Source organism: Gekko japonicus, unplaced genomic scaffold (assembly GCF_001447785.1).
Source record: "Gekko japonicus isolate JY-2015 unplaced genomic scaffold, Gekko_japonicus_V1.1 scaffold146, whole genome shotgun sequence".
NCBI lineage: Eukaryota > Metazoa > Chordata > Lepidosauria > Squamata > Gekkonidae > Gekko > Gekko japonicus.
Window position 1 is genome coordinate 1380498 of NW_015167533.1, and position 16860 is coordinate 1397357.

The window sequence follows — 16860 nt, forward strand, 5'->3', positions numbered from 1 at the left end:
GTGGTGACCTCAGCAGGGTATAATGACAGAGTCCACTGTTTTCTCCAGAGGAACTGATCTCTGCTACCTGAAGAGCAGTTGTAATTGTGAGTGATCTGTAGCCCTCACCTGGAGATTGGCAGCAATTGTTACCCAGGACAAAATGGCTGGTTTGGAGGGTGTAGTCTATGGCATTCTACCTGTCTGAGGTTCCACCCCTCTGCAAACCCCACCCTCTCCAGGCTCCACCCCTCAAATCCCCAGGAATTTGTCAGCATGTAGTTGGCAACCCCATCTCCTTCCCAGCTAGCCATCAACCTACCATTATCTGCCCCTTTGACTTCAGCTGACTTCTGCCCTCCCTTCTGCAGAGCAGTTGTAATTCTGAGTGCTCTCCAGCCCTCCCCTGGAGATTGGCAACAATGGTTCCCTATGTGGGACTGACTGGTTTGGAGGGTGGAGTCTATGGCAGTGTACCTGTCTGAGGTCCCACCCCTCCTCAAACCTCACCCTCTTCAGGCTCCGTCCCTCAAATCTCCAGGAATTTCCCATCTGGAGTTGGCAACCCTATCAGGACTGGTCTCAATGTGTTTTCTCCCAAAGGCCAAAGTAGGTGACAGGACCAAGCTTAGTTGCCTACCAACAGGCACTGAGGGGAATGTAGGGTTGCCAGCTCTAAGGAGGGAAATACCTGGAGGTTTGGGGGGTGGATTCTGTAGAGGGCAGCATTGGGCGGAGCGGAAGGACTCAGCAGGTATAATGTCATAGGGTCTACCCTCCAAAGCAGCCATTTTCTCCAGGGGAAACTGATCTCTGTCATCTGGAAATCAATTGTAGCAGTGGGAGATCTCCAGGTCCCACCTGGAGATTGGCAACCCTAGGGGAAAGTCAGCTGCACAGCAGGGGGTTGAAGAGAATGGTTTGATGGGTTCTGGGCCAAGATTGGCATCAATAGTTCCCCAGGAGCCCCATCGTAAATGCACCAAACAATTCCTAAAGATTTTCCAAAACACTACTCTGTTGATAAATTGCAACAATTTGAATTAGCACCAAAGTTTTAAGATCTCTCCAGCTGTCACCTGGAGACTGGCAACAGCTTGTCTGGAGTGTGGGCAGTATGGCATTGTATCTGTCTGAGGTCCCCCTCTTCCTTCTCCTCCTCAGACCCCACCCTCAGCAGGCTTCATCCCTAAAATATCCTGGAAGTTTCCAACCTGGAGTTGGCAACCCTCTGTCCTTTCCTGGCAACCATCAGCCAACCTTTATCTGCCTGTCTGTCTTAAGTTTTACAAAAAAACCCCCACCGCCTCTGCCTAGGGAAAGGGCAGCTGACATCAACTGAAAATTCCAACTGCCTTGTGGGGGGGGTGAGTTTGAGGTGTGGAATGGAGTGAAGTCCAATCAGCTTCCACATGCAAATGACCTTGGAACGCTGGGCGGGACTGCACAAAGCAGCCAGTCGACCCAGCCAGTGTCTTCTGAGCGGCAGTTCTTTCGGCCTAACACTAAAGGGGCCAAATTTAGAATGTTGCGAAATAGAACGTTGCTATTCAATTATTATAAGGGAGAGATTTTGTTTCAAGTTTAACCTTCTTGGTCTATTATAATAAAACCATCCATCTGGCTGTCCAGCCATCTGAGTTTCGGGAAGGAATAAATACTCCAGAAACAAAGCTAAGTGCCTCAGAACTGGCCACTAGCTTCATGGGTGTTGCAGTACCAAATGTGGAAGGAAATCAAAACACCCTGGCCTGTGCAAGTCCCAGAAACTCCCACCAGTCCACTTTTTGCATGGGAAGCTATGGTTGTCTAAGATAGGCAGAACTCATATGAAATGAAAGCTAGGAGCCTCAAAATTGCCACATAGAATCAGGGTGACTATCGGTGTTGTTGTGCCCAAAATCAAAGGGATTGTATTATGTTGGCACAGATTACTTCCTGAACAAGCCAGCAAGAGTAGGTCAGCACAGACATGGGGTGACTGGAAGATATCCCCTCTGTCATAATACAAAGGGGATAACAGCTTCCCTAACCTATCAAAGCCTGTGTAGTATAGTAGACTAGGGTCAAGGTCTAGGGTCCAATGTTGGACTAGGGTCAAGGAAATCCACATTCAAATCCCCCCTCTGCTACAGAAGGTTGGTAGTTAACTTGGGTCAGTCATACCCTTTTATACCCTTTCAGCCTGAACGATCCCACAGGGTTGTGGTGAGTATAAGATGGATGTTTCTTGATTTGATGACAGTGGCAAGGTGGAATGTTTGTGATCCATCAGACTTTAGCTACAGTTCGCAAAAAGGGATGATCGCTCATGCGATTGCTCACTCTGGTATTGCTGCAGCTCATTCAGTATTCATTCAATCTATGTGGTTGGTGAGCCGAGTCAGTGGGGAAGAGCTTCTAGTATATTTCATATGCTTTGGATAGTTCATCTTTGACCCAACCAGGACACTTCTGTGTGTATGTGTGTGGATTGTACTCACTGGGGCTGAGTACAGGAACCTTTACCTGTGAGGGAATTGGTGGGATTTGGCAAACCTGATATAACAATACTGTCATCTTTACAAACAAAACAGGTCCCAAGGAAAGTTTATGATGCATCAGAGCACAATATTTAAGATCAACATAATACTTCCATTCCTTAATACTGGTAAATTTTGGGCAAGAAAGAGAAATCTTGGTAGGATGTTCATTTTTACCAGGGCTATCTTGCCCATAAAAGATTATTTTAACACTTCCCATTTCCTTAGATCTTTTTTAATATATCGTGGAGTAGTTTTGTATAATTATCCTCGATCAGCGTGATATTTCGTTTCGATATCACCACTCCAAGATATTTCACTTTTTTAACTATATTCATGCGGGATAAATTTTGAATCTGGCGATCTTGATTTTCTGTACAATTTTTTGTCATTATATTTGTTTGTTTTTTATAATTAACTTTAAGGCCTGATACTTTACCATATTCTTCAATGCTTTCCAATAGATAAGGAAGTGATTCAATCAGATCCTCTATTATAAATACTAAGTCGTCCGCAAACACTTGTACTTTAAACACTTCCTCTTTAACTTTGAGCCCTTTTATCTGATTGTGGTTCCTAATTAGGTCTGTTAGAGTTTCCAACGTAAATATAAATAATAACGGAGACAAGGGGCAACCCTGCCTTGTACCTCTTTGAATTTGTATATTTTGTGTCGTATCACCGTTCACAATCACCATTGCTTGTTGAGTCGTATATATTGCTCTGATTCAGTATAAGGCAGATTCATGTGTATATATGTGGTGGTGGACCTCCTGATGGCACTGGTATTTCTGGCCACTGTGTGACACAGAGTGTTGGACTGGATGGGCCTTTGGCCTGATCCAACATTGGCATCTCTTATGTTCTTATGTTCTTATGTGTGTTCATATGTATACATCAGGAAGGAGGGTTTTTTAATAGTGTTTGATTAATGCATGCAGCAGTATAGATAAAGAAGAAAATGTGAAGAAATACTAAAGCAATTCAAAGCTGTGGCAAATTTCATGCACTCAGATCCCGGGGTTAATTAATTTTGAAAGTTTCTCCAAGTTAAAAGGGATTTTATGAGTCATGCAGTTTAAGGGGGGAAATTGAAATACTGGCCACTTCCTTATCCCTAATTTTAACAACTGAACTTCTTCTGTGTTTCTAGTGCTAAAATGGTTGTTGGCTATAGCAACAAAGTTTGTTTGATTGCTATTTCTAGTGCATCTCTGACCAAAAGATAAATCACCTAGCTCTCAAGTTGGAGCAGTGTAGGCTATCACAGAACAAACTACTTTAGCATACCTCACACATTGTGGGGACTTAATCAATACACGGCACTAAGGCCAAGATATGTAGAATAAAATTAGAGCTTTTTCAATCACGGACATGACATTTCTTGCCTCATGTAATCTTGTTTTATCAACACTACCCAATTTGAAAAAAAGAGCATTAATTAAGAGAGAGGGTGGAGGGAGAGGGAGCGGGAGGGGGAGAGGAAAGGAGGGAAGGAGGGTTCAGAGTGCAGGGCAAGAATAACATCCTACATGGACTTTCTCTGAGCGTGATCTGGCCTAGCTCACCAGAAGGTGGAGGAAATCTTTTCCTTACATTGTATTCTCAAACATGTCCTGGAATGGCAATTTTCTGAAAGACAATTCAGGGGAAAAGTAAACCATCTGAGAGATCATTCCACCTATAAGGACATCCCCTGACTGATGACTCTCATGAAGGGCAGAGAGGGAATCCTTCAGGTGACAGTTATCTATTTTGCATGCCATGGAAGGTAACAGGGACAGCAATGTGACTACCAGCAGCACCATTTGATGGCAGTGATTATCTCTTGATACAGAAGTTCCTGGGTCCATCGAAAGCACTAGCTCAATTTAAAGCACTAGTTGGGATGGCAACAGACACTGCCAATATCTGTCTTGGAGGGAGAATGTAACAGGCTTCCTTTTAGCATCAATGGAGATGAAACTTCATGCCTTCATCCCGGATAAGATTTGAAAAGCTATGATTACAAGAGTGGATCATCAAAGCAACACATGAGAGATCACAGCCACAGAGGCCTGCCTGCTTCTTTCCCTTTCTATCCTTTCTCAATAGAAAAGGCGATGTTTTATAACCAGTACAGACTTGCTTATTCATCTATTTCTATCACCTTCTGAGAAATCGCTGCAGCTTTAGCATCATGTTTCAGTTATAGTGATTTGAATCACTCTGGGAGGAGATAATTACCTCTGCCAGAGTTGGCTCTTGTTGGCAGCAGCAATATGGGGGAGGGGATCAGTTCACCAGTCTTATCTGCTCCTTCGTGGAACATTAGGAAATAGTCAGAATATAAGGCAGGTGTGGTCCAGGTTTTTGTGATGCCTTTGGTGACCAATGACTGCCCACCCCCCCAGTTCAACACACACACAAAGAAATAAGAAGTGATTCCATTAACCCTCTATTAAAGGGACAGGTCATTTTTTTCTTCTTCAGGTGGTTGGCAACCCTAGATAAGCCAATAGTCTGACAGTATAAAGCAGTGCAAAAAAAGTCTGAGAGCACAAAGTAGCATTAAAAAAATAACATGATGCAATATATAACTGAACAAATTTATTTATGTGCACCAGCAATTCAATGTATAAACAAATCAAAAGCAGGAAACAATTGTTCTTATGCAATAAAATAACACACAACAAAATACAATAAAACAATGCCAAATGTGTTTTGGCACAAAGCCTTCATCACTAGTTTACAACCATAATAAGCACAATCATATCTAACTCACACCATAAAAGACGTAACATCACAAGGAACAGCAAGACAACCAAATTAATCTCTTGGAGTGAATTCAATATTCCTCACATAGAACCAGTGTTCAAGTGTTTCCACATCTGGATATCTCTGGTCTAAATAAAAATATCAATATATGCAGTCTATTTGATATTAGCATGGGTTCAGGAGGGTAGCTGTGTTGGTATGGAGCAGCAGAACGAAGTTTGAGCCCAGGGGCACCTTCATATCCAACGTTTTATTCAAGGTATAAGCTTTTGTGTGTACACAGACTTCTTCAGATACTGAATCTGAAGATGTGTGCTTGCACATGAAAGCTTATACCTTGAAGAAAACTTAGTTGTTCTTAAAGGTGCCACTGAAATCAAGCTTTGTTCTGATATTAGCATGGTGGGACACACACATATATTCATGTTGTTATGTTCACCAGAAAATGAACAGGAGAAACCTCCACCATTGCAGTATTGGAGAGCCAATGTGATGCAGTGTTTAGAGCATTGGATTAGGATCTGGGGGAGCCAGGTCCAAATCCTCACTAAGCGATGGAAAATTCCTAAAGTGGAAAGGCTAAAGAGTTTGGGACTTTTCAGTTTAGAAAAGAGACAACCAAGGTGGGACATGATAGAGGGTTATACAGTCATGTATGGCTTGGAGAGAGTTGGCAAAGATGAATTTCTCTCCTTCTCCCAAGGGCATCCAATAAAGCTGATGGGCAGTAAATTCAGGACAGACAAAAGGAAATACTTCTTTACACAGAGAGTGATTAAATGTGAAATTCTCTTCAAGAGGATGTCGTGAAGGCCACAGGAATAAAAGGGGACTAGTTGGTTTCATGTCAGTGACTACTAGGCATGGTGACTATAAGAACATATATGGTCAAGCAGTGGAGCCATTTAAAAATCTAAAGTAGGTTGATTTTACAGGGAACATAAGAGTTGAGGAAAGTGTGATAAATATGTATTCCTTTATTGTCAACTGTTTAATTAACCCGATTGTAGCTTTGAGCAAATTCATGAGGAGGAAAATCAGCAGTAAAAAAAGAAAGTTATAATGAAAACATGTCTGATTATTCAGGTGATTTCAAGGAGTGACAGAAAATTAATAGGAACAAGGAGAATACAGCAAAAATGTTCAAAGAACTACAGAGATAAAAGACAATTTAATCAATTTCCCTCAAATTACAATACTAGAAGTAAAAGGTTATACTGTTGAAGAATTATTAGTGAATAAGAAGTCACAAATTCCCATCTTCATTCTTCTGAAATTATCATCTAACCTCAGATTTGTAAATTGAATGGATGGAATAAAGAAACGTGTTGACCCCTATATTAGGTCCACTGTCTCAGTTCTATAGACAAACCCAAATGAATACATATAAATGGAAAACTAGATAATTTACTTCTTCCCCCCCATCAGCTGTTCCCTGTTGTTTAATTCAGGTCTCACTAGAATAATGTAACATTTTGGGGAAAATATACATCCCAGTAAACCAGCACTGGAAGCTAAGATGGAGAAGATCTCCACGGCTACCATGTATTTTCCTTTGGTGCTCAGGTAGGTTGGAAGAAACGTCAACCAAACACTGCAAAATATCAGCATGCTGAATGTGATAAACTTGGCTTCATTAAAACTGTCTGGTAGCTTCCTGGCAAAGAAAGCCACTGTCATGCTGATGTAGGACAAAAGTCCAATGTAGCCCAGGACAATATAAAACATGATGACAGACCCTTCATTACATTCTGCTATAATCTCTTCATCCATGGACTGTGTGTCCAAATTTGGGAATGGAGGAGTGGTTCCTAGCCACACTGTACAAATACAGATTTGAATAACAGAGCAGGAAAGGACAATGAAGTTGGTCAGACTCTTCCCCACGAATTTCCTCATGATGGACCCTGGTTTGATAGCCATGAATGCTAAAACCACAGTGATGGTTTTGGCCAAGACACAAGAAACAGCCACAGAGAAGATGATGCTAAAAGCAGATTGTTGGAGGAAGCAAGTCAACTTTATTGGTCTTCCAATGAACAGGAAACAGCAGAGGAAGCAAAGCATGATAGAGATGAGGAGAGCGTAGGTAATATCCCGGTTGTTGGCTTTTACAATGGGAGTGTCTCTGTGTTTAATAAAAGTACTTAGCACCAAGACTGTGAGCAGCAAAAATGAAATGGCTAGTGAAACTAAAGTGATCCCTAAAGGTTCTTCATAAGACAGGAAGGTTATAACTTTAGGAATACATTGATGGCCATTACTTGGATAGCGATCTTTTGGGCATTTAAAGCAGGTATTCATGTCTGACAAAAAAAGGAAAAAGGGGATATTCTCAGTGTTCATTTCAAATATGACTAGAGGCTAATTCGCATAGCATTGGTGGTTGAGGAAGGAAATAAAAAAGAGACAAAAATCCTGCTGTGCAGAAATAGAAAAAAAATGCAAAATCCAAGAGGCTAAGATATAGAAGTGGTATATTTGTTTCATAGTGTGGGACTGGATCCAATCAGTTTTCCTGCTGTTGAAAAAGCAGTGGTACTTCTCTCACCCAGAAGGCTATGCGGGGGGGGGGAGGTCATAGGACGTGTGTGTACAAAAAACCTGGGGGACAGGGGCTGTAGTAAGGAAGAGAACTGGGTGAAATGGGAAAAGATAGCAGGATCCAACTCATTGTTTTAACTTACTAGCCACCTTGAATATGTCTCTGGAGAGGAGGCATATAAATTACCTACCTACCTACCTACCTACCTACCTACCATCTACCTAAATAAATAAATAATTGCTTAATGTACATTATTCAGGACATAGTTTACTACTTGATGTTTTAAACTATATTCTTATTATTAATATATCACTTATATTTTGGCTCTAGAATTTAGTGATGTATTTTTTTCTATTCTTGCTTATCCTTTGATAAGGAATAATTTTGAACATGTTAGATTTGAACTGCTGTTTGAATGATTTGAACTGCTGCTTGTTCTTAAAATTATTATTACTCAGTCCTACTGGAAGGATTTGTTATACGTACATGATTGGTAACAGTGTGCTTGCACCATAGAGAATACAAGAACAAAGATCTTACGGTCTCAAAAACTTTCATTTGGGAACTGATAAAGCATAATTTACATGTTAAGTTTGTTCATGTCACTTTGGTAAAAAAAATAAAATTAAAAGCCAATTCGGAGATCTTTAGCCTGTACATCAGTCTTTAAACATGGATGCCTATGGTACACAGAGAATTCTGCATTTATTGATTTATTGCCATCTGTAACAGTCATTCACATTTTTCCTGCATCAGGCTGAATGACTGAAAATCTAGAAATCAATGACAAATGCCCCTGGTTCCGTAATGTTAGTGTACCCCCTGTTCAATATGTGACCCTGACTCATCATCCAGTCTAAACAGGAAAGGCAGAAAATAATCAAATTAAATATATAAGTACAATTTTTGACTCCTAAAACTAAGGCTATTTTTCTTGCTTCGATCATTAAGTATAGACCGGTGCATACAACTACAGATGCCCCTTGGTTTGTCATCACTTGATAGACTACCCCTGAATGGGTGAAAAGGCAGAATTGGAAAACACTCTCTGTTTTCTAATCTATTTCTCAATATTTCATTTTGTGAAACAATTATCTTTGCATTTTTTTCACAGTGAGGCAGAATACTGGTTTAACAAATGGTTGGCTACATGTACACTGTGGTGAGATACTGCTGAATAAATGGTCCTCTCCATTAAGCCTGAACAATGACAAAATCACGACATGAAGATTTTGCTTCTAAGTTAATTAACCTTCATTGGTAGCAAATAGGATGCACTAAGTTACTGACCTTTCTGATTTGAAACTGTCCCTTCAGGACATGGGGCACAACTGTAGCAACAAAAATTCTCCCCTTCCTTCCTTTTCTTGTGAGAACCAGGGAGGCAGTAGTCATTACACACTGAAACCGGCAAAACCTATCAAAAACATGAAAGGGATTTAATATTGGAGGAATTAAAGATTATTTTATAGTACATAAAATGATATAGGAAAGGAAAAAATAGAAGTGGAAGGGGGGAGCACAAAATATCATGCATATATTTGCATCCCTATCTCAATGGAAGCAGGGTCAGCTCTGGTTAGTACTTGAAGGGGAGACCATCATGGAAGTCCAAGGTTGCTACAAACAACATTTGTTTGTCTCTTGCCTTGAAAACACTAGAAGGCCGCCATCAGCCAGCTGTGACTTAACAGCTTTTTCCATAATCAATAATTTACTATTACTGTCTTGATCATGTAGCAGAAATATATTTATAGACTGTGGCTCCAGTCACATGGGCAGGAAACTGCGGGGGGGGGAAGCGTGGCTGTTTGCCCCGTGGCAAACTAATGCACGGTTAAGTGATCAGACCTCCTGTGGAGGTTCTGTGGAGGTACCGTAGAGGTTCCGTGGGTAGGGAGAGGTGCCGATCACAGGACACGCCTGCGCGCAACTAAGAAGCGTGCGGTGCGGCGAACTGGTTTTCTTGTTTTGTGTACATGACGAATGCGCATGCTCCGTTGGTTGCGTGTGCATATCCATGGAGACTTGGGGGGAAAAACCCACCTTTTTCGCAAGGGGACATGGACGAGCGCCGGATGCCACCGGAAACGCGATCAGACGCCCACCCTTGCCCCATGGTTTCCGGAAACTAGTACCTCCGAGGTACTAGTTTTTTGCTGCGTGTTTTCGGCAGGAAGACTTGGTTGTGCCACGGAAGCGCTACGCTTCCCAGATGTGCCGGTGAGATCGCGCAAGGAAACTCCACCTGTCTTCCATCTCTCTTGTGTGGCTAATGTTCCGTGTGACCGCAGCCCTAGTTTCTCTAATGCCAAGGAAAAATAAAACCCCATAATTTCACATATAGACCACAATCATCTACCTTCAGATGAGGCTTCTAGTCCATTTAACATTTAAAATGACAGAGACACCAACTAATAACTGTTTGGTGGGTGAGTGTACTCTTTTCCCTCCCCACTCCTGTGTCTCTCTGAAACTGAAGTGCTCCTGAAATTCTGGGAGATAAATTTTCTTTATTCCCAGAATTTTGGGAGTGTTTCGCATCATTCCAGATACCCCTGAGGTGACCTTAAAAAGCTGCTTTGAGATTTAATTTTGGCTCTGGTATACCCAAATGTACATCCCTACTTTAAATATAGGAACTCCAGGCAAAGGAATGGTCTAACTCAACCACTGATTCAGCCCATACAAGATGTCTTGCCTGGTTCTCTCACATATTAAGGAAGGCAATTATTTCACAGTGTTTCTTGTATAAAATGTTTTATCCCCCCCCCCAGCATTTAGAGAGTATAGAAATATCTAACATTCCCTCTTAGGCTCTTTAATGCCAAAATGTGTGCTACCATTATAGAGGCAGATCATGCATTCAAGAGTCACCATTTGCATCTAAGGAACGTTCCAATCACAAATTATCCTTCTAAAGAATACCTTGAAACCCAACCTGGTTAAATGTTGTGTGCCACACAATTTTATCCTCATGAATGATGAATTCTTGTCCTTCTAGAGCTTTGGGATTCACCCTTCCAACTTTCACCCTATGGAAGGACTTGTTTGCGAATGTGACCAGGTTTGTGATATCAAGTCCAACTTCAGTTTCCTTCTTACTATCAAAAGAGATACTATCTCCAAGTGAGTTATTAAATGAAGTGCCTTGAAGAAACAGGTGGAGCTAGTTGACATAAAAAGAATAACATTATAACAGCATTTTGTAGCAGGAATTGTGAACCATAAATGGTGTGTATAATCTTATTTCAGCAGTAGAAAAGAACAAGAGTCCAGTAACACCTGAAAGACTAACAAAATTTCTGGCTGGGTATGAGCTTTTGTAAGTCACTGCTACCTTCTTCAGATACTTCAGATACCCTACCACAAATTTTGTTAGTCTTTTAGGTGCGATTGGACTCTTGCTGTTTTCTACTGCCGCAGACAGACTAACGTGGTTACCAATCTTTTAAAAATATATATAATCCAATGCATTTACAAAAGTAAATTAACAAAATATACAACACATTCTATATCCATTTTTAAACCTTGTTTATCAGATATCTCCTACTAACAAGGTTTAAAAATGGATATTACTTTGGTCCAGCTAAAAAGCCACTTAACATCTTCATGACTACAAACAAAGCTAAGAAATGGAAACCATAGCTCTTCAAAATATGATGTATAAGAGTAGTTTTCTTCTTCATGTATTAACTTAGAAATTTTATCGTGCACACATAACTCACATACTTAAATAAGCCAGTCATTGACTGAGGGAAGTACCTCTCTCTTCCAAGTCCTAGTGGCTACCAATCTCAATTACTTCACCAATTAGTACTGGAGTAGACTCTCACATCTTTTCATAATATGGTAATTCCAATAAAAAACATTACCTGCCAAGGCTGGAGATGCTGAAGCTGAACTCTCTGGCAACCCACCATTGTTCTTTGATTCAATCTAGAGGAAGACACCATATGCAATGCATGTGCTATGGCATAGACAGCATTATAGATACTGTAACTGTGGCCACTCATGTACATTTCAAAAACAGAACCAGGGAGATTCTCCAGATTCTCTTCCCCGGTACATGCACCATCAGCTTTCATCAACTCTTGCTGATTAAGAAATGTGCAGTCAAAGGCTTGCTCCCAAAAGTCCTTGAGAAAACCATCTCCTTTTCTCCAATATGGTTTTACAGCATGAAGAAATTTCTGGAACTCTAAAAGTTCATTTGAATGGATTGTGAAGCAAATAGCTCCATGGAAGAATTCAAAGTCCCAAGCCCTTTGAATACCTGTTAATGCAAAATCGACCTGGCCTGTCATAATCCACACTTTGCTAAATGATATATTTTCCTTATATTTAAAGTCTCCTACGAACAACAAAGAAATCAGCCTCACAATGGTCCTAGTTTCTCCATATAGGATAAACGTATTGGCTTTGCTCTGTAAGAAAGGCAGATAAATCTTCGAGACTAAATCCATAATGTCACCTAAAATATTCCAGTTGCCATGGTTTGGGATTCTTTCTGTGAAGGCCAGACAAATTTTATTCTTGAATAGCAGCACTTGAAGGGCCTGCATGAAATGTTCTCCACTGTCATCATCCACAGCAAAAAGACCCACCCATGTCCATCTGAAATACTGAAGTAGCCAGATAATCCCCATGGACTGATAAACTTCATTTGGTGCCATACGGTAAAACGAAGGGAGTTGCATTGTATCACTACTCTCTGATGCATATGAGCCATATGCAAGCTGAAAATTAATATTTATTTATTAATTACTTGTTTTATTTGTGCTCGCTTCGGCAGCACATATACTTGTTTTATTTGCTTTTTTATTTTCATTATTTATAGTCCACCTATGTCATGGGGACTTGAGGCAGATTACATGGAATGAGTCAATACAATCAACAAAATAGAACATTCAATATATAGTGCATCAGGATTGCAACAATCTGGAACCAACCAGAAATTGGAAAGCTATGCCAAAATGACATAATAGAATCCTACTGACATTAAGCTATACACCGAAGTGTAGAGCACAGCCCCTAATTATTTAACCAAGGGAGCATGTCAACCGTTTTGTACGATGCAGCCCTACTACCTGTGAAGAAAACCCCTCTTGAATGATTCAGTTTTGCATTGTTCCCAGAATGTCAGGACAGTGGGGACTCCCCTGACCACCTTGGCCGGTTATTTGATAAGGTGGGAGCCACAATGGGCAGTTGTTGATTTTGTCTATTTGCAGTTTGGAACCTGAGGAAGATTCTGCAGACATGAATGAAGCTGTTGTGGTGGGGCATGGGGGGGGGAGAGGCACTCCCATGGTAAGTAGGGGCAAGGCAATGAAGATCTTTGTACATGATAGTCCGTATCTTTAATTGAGCCTGGTAACAAATGGGCAGCCAATGGAGTGTCTGCAGAATGGGAATAATATCCTAACAGTGTGACTTTTTGTGCAACAAATATCTCTTAATGTAATTTACTACTTCAGCTACTCTGGAATTATTTAGATTAAAATTTTGGGAGCACAACATAATTTCAGGGATTAACTTTTGTGTCGACTATACCTATCTCTCCATTTCAACCACAAAGGGATGCCTCAGATGATGAAGGCTGAAATTGGTAAGATTTCTATTCTTCCTACCTGAGGAATTTTGTAGAGACTTAAGATGTCTGTCATATGGTAGGAGATATCATAGCCAAGTCCCCCAACAACAGCTATTAGGTTTTTCTGGGTATCACACTTATAGTTAGGGATAAATTGATGTAATTTGAATAGCAGGTCCAGAGTACTACGATAGGTCATCTTCACATCATAGTAGCTGTCATAGATGTGGAACCCAAGAGTGACATTGGGTAAAATCTTGGGATTCTTGTTGATCTCACTTACAGCAAATGCCAAGGCCAGGACATGCTGGTAGAATTTTGTCACCCTACTGCAAATAAAGTTTGTTATTTTACAGAAGAATTCCATGATGTGCCTGATCATATTGGGCTATTCTGGTTCTGGTTACCTTGTTTCCCTGTTGTGATATCCCCCCGCATCTAAGCTAAGATGCATTTAATTAGCCCAAATAATACATCTGATGCACCTAGGAGGAGCAACATTGATAGTCTTTCCTTTCCCTTGGACACCCCAACTATATACACTACAGATGTCCCAATATAACACAGAAGGACCAAATTTTATTGTATATTCCCCTAATCACTGTTATTTACTCTCTATTTTGGGATGCTTTAAAATGTCGATGATCTGAAATGCTAGAACTGCCATTCTTCAAAGTTCAGTTTCCTTCCCCATGCTCTTCAGAACCTAACAGTGCCACCCTCAGCAAATGGATATCCTTCTAAGCCCATTGGCTTCAATGGATTTAGAAGGATTCTGCTCTGCCTCAGATGGCACACTTGTAGGTTTCTGAGTCAGAAGTATATGTTTTGTTGTGTCTGTTTGTTTTTCCTGTGGTGGAGGTGATAGTGGTGGAAAGCGCCATCAAGTCACAGCTGACTTATGGTAACCCCATAGGGTTTTCAAGGTGGTCTGCCATTGCCTGCCTCGCCTCAACAACCCTGGATTTCTGTGGTGGTCTACCATCCAAGTGCTAACCAACCCCCACTCTGCTTAGCTTCCAATGAGATTTAATGATATCAGGCTAGCCTGGGCCATCCAAGTAAGGGTATCTCTACCAAACAGGAATAATATTCTGGCGAATCAGATGATGTGACAATACTCTGCATGATGTGCAAGAATCTTGGTATTATCTTTATTTTCAAATTATTCATTTCTCATTCCATTCTCCATGCATTTTCTCTTCAGATTATTAAGCAATCTGTTTATATTTTTAATGTGAAGGTGCATTAGGCCCATCCATTACTCTATAAACATCTCTTGTTATCAACATTGCCTTTTGCAGATATCACTCATGCACATTTTTTTAAACTCCCTGAATTTGATTTATGAATCCTTTCTCCATGCATTTTCTCTTCTGATTATTAAACAATCTGTTTAGATTTTTAATGTGAAGGTGCATTAGGCCCATCCATTACTCTACAAACATCTCTTGTTATCAACATTGCCTTTTGCAGATATCACCCATGCACATTTTTTTAAACTCCCTGAATTTGATTTATGAATCCTTATGTTCTGTTTATTTCTTGGCTTTTCACCATTAATATGCCCTGTTAAAAAGAAATGGCACACCTCTCTGCATTCAGATTTTCCCCATTCATACCCTCCTCACACTGAATCATGCTTCCCCACTCATCCTCAAAAGAAACACCTTTGTTGGATTTGTGAGGTCACTGGCATCACATCATCCATGAATGGAGAGAGGAAAAAAAATCCTTACTCTGAAACCTCAAACATGTCCTTCAAAGGATGTGTCTTGAGATCACAGTGATGAAGAATGTAAATTATCTGAGAGGACATCCCACCAACAAGGAGCTCTCCTGGCTGGTACCACTCATGCGGAACAGGGATGGGGTCATTCTGGGGGCACCTCAGAGTGCCTGTGTTGCCCACCATGTGAGGAAACAGAAGCAGCAACTCCACCAAATTCAACATCCCGGCAAAAAAGGTCCTTGCTAGGCACAGGACTCTCCTGTGCCCAGCTATTTCATAACAGGCTATCTTGGATGGCAGCTGTTGACACCAATAGGCTTCTTAAAGGGAAATGCACAAGCCCTATTTCTATCCTTAATACAGCTGCAAATGCATGGCTTGTGTGTTAGCTGAGATTGCACATACTCTGATCTCAAAGTAAGAAGAGAGATTAAAGTGACAGAACCTGGCCTATGCCAGGAGGAGTGAGGTTTATAATTATTTCTGGGTTTGTTGATTGTTTTCTGTTGCCTTCTGAAAAACCTGCTGGGGCTTGAACCAAATGTACAAATTGCAGTGATTTGGACCATTCCTGGGGGAGATGAATGATGATGAACATTTTAGTTTCCCCCCCAGATCTAACCATGTCTCCCTGCTCTTTGGATCAAGAAAGAGCCAGCAGTGGGTTCCAGGTATCCACAGTGAAGAAACAGCAATTGGAAATTTAGACCTTGAAGCAAAGCCTTTATTTAGATATGGACTGGAAGAGGCAGGAGTCACATGAGCACACATGAACACATGAAGCTGCCTTATACTGAATCAGACTCTGACTGGCAGTGGCTCTCTAGGGTCTCTGGCAAAAGTCTTTCACATCACCTACTACCTGATCCCTTAACAGAAGATGCTGGGAATTAGAACTTGGGGCCTTCTGTATGGACAATAGATTTATTTTTATTTATTTATTTATCAAATTTATACCCCGCCCTCCCCCGTAGGGCTCAGGGCGGCTTACAAAGGCAAGATAACCTTGCTACAAGAAAACATCATATACTTATAGATTAACAACATACTATATATCTTAAAATCCCAGTCCTAATTCAGATAAAGTGCTCAGTATTCTGCAGGACTTCAAAATCCAAAGATGACGGAACAGTTCCAAAAAGTTCCTGGTAGACGGTCTAAGGCTTCAGTGTTCGGGTGTTTTTTCTCAGGGCCTCTTCCAGCCCACCACGGTGGTGATACAGTGGGGGGCGGCGGCCCCTACTCAAAAGCCTGGTGGAAGAGCTCCGTCTTGCAGGCCCTGTGGAACTGCATAAGATCCCGCAGGGCCCGGATCTCCCCTGGGAGCTCATTCCACCAGGTAGGAGCCGCCACCGAAAAAGCCCTGGCCCTAGTGGCTGCCAGTTTAGCATCCCTGGGGCCCGGAATAGTTAACAAATTTTGGGCCCCAGACCGTAGTTCTACCAGTGACCCACAGCCCCTCCCTTGGTCAGTGATGCCATTCTACATGTGGACAAGATGACCCTGCTGAGCAGTCATGCTCATTCAGAAAGAAATGCATCAGAAGCCAGTCTAAGCACACACTGTTTATTACTATGGTAAATAATTCTGGAATAAAGGGTACAAGCATGTAGTGTGTGTTGGAAGTTCCAGGTGTGATGTTCCCTGTGTGTCAGACCTTCTGGTCATGGCAAGGGAGACTAGATAGCTAGATAAGCACACAGACCTTTCTTCCTGTGTTTACTCTTCT